This window comes from Chrysochloris asiatica, unplaced genomic scaffold, assembly GCF_000296735.1.
Source record: "Chrysochloris asiatica unplaced genomic scaffold, ChrAsi1.0 scaffold00039, whole genome shotgun sequence".
Classification (NCBI taxonomy): Eukaryota; Metazoa; Chordata; class Mammalia; order Afrosoricida; family Chrysochloridae; genus Chrysochloris; species Chrysochloris asiatica.
The window spans coordinates 15,673,948-15,675,098 of record NW_006408557.1 but is presented as its reverse complement, the minus strand read 5'-3'; the positions used below and the strand labels follow the sequence as shown (position 1 = coordinate 15,675,098).

General features: G+C 41.4%; 1 pseudogene; it reads right to left on the bottom strand.

Annotated features, from left to right (window-relative positions):
• Positions 1-1,151, bottom strand: part of LOC102813254 — a 17,319-nt pseudogene that overhangs the window by 1,659 nt on the left and 14,509 nt on the right.

The following is a 1,151-nucleotide window of genomic DNA, read 5'->3' as shown; positions in this document are numbered from 1 at the left end:
TCTCACACCATGTTAATTTTGTTGCTGTTAGATGCCATTGTATCATTTCCGACTCAGAGACCTTATGTACAACAGAACGAAACCTGCTTGGTCCTGCACCATCCTCATAATTGTTGTTAAATTTGAGACAATTACTGCTACCATTGTGCCAATCCATTTTGTTAGGGTCTTCCTCTTTTTCATTTACCTTGTATATGTCCAGTTTACCTTGTATAATGTCTTTCTCCAGGGACTGCTCCCTCATTATATGTCCGAAGAATGAGAGACAAAGTCTAGCCATCTGGCTTTTAAGGAGTATTCTGGTAGTACTACTTACAACACAGATTTGTTTGTTCTTTTGGCAGTCCATGGTATATATATATTTTTTCCATATGGAAGTAACATGATTTCTGTACAGGAACAAGAGTAATCCTTTTACAAATGAAACTGATTACTAGAAGAAACAATGACAAAAACAAACTGGTATTTGATGTGAATCCATCCAAGAAATTTGTTACAATCTCAGCTTTGCATTAGACTGCTCTGAGATCTTTCCATCAGCCCTGATATTGCCCAACAGGGCCTGGGGTTGGCCGATGACATGAGATAAGAAAGAGCTCTCAAACTTTGTGATCTTGCTGGGCTCTAGTTTATCAAGATACCCCCTTACACTAGCATAGATAACAGCCGCTTGTTCTTTAATAGCCATGGGAGAGTACTGTCCTTGCTTCAGCAACTCAGGTGCACACCACAACTCAGGAGTTGTTGCGTAGCAGCATCAAGATCAGATCTGAACCCGGCAAAAGCAGCAACCTCACAATCCTGTGCTAATTCCAGCCTTATGGTACCTGCCACCCGTTTCATGGCCCTGGTTTGTGCAGCAGACCTGATGCGGGACACAGACAAGCCAACATAATGGCAGGGCAAGTACCTTTGTAGAACAATTCTATTTCCAAGAAGATCTGTCCATCAGTGTCAATGGAAATGACATTGGTTGGAATATAAGCAGACACATCACCAGCTTGTGTTTCTATGACTGGTAAAGCATCATAGAAAGACATAAAAAGCCACTACCCAGGGACTGCAAAATGGTCCAACCTCTCTGGAAAACAATATGGCGTTTCCTCAGAAGGTTGAAAATAGAAATACCTTATGATCCAGCAATACCTCTA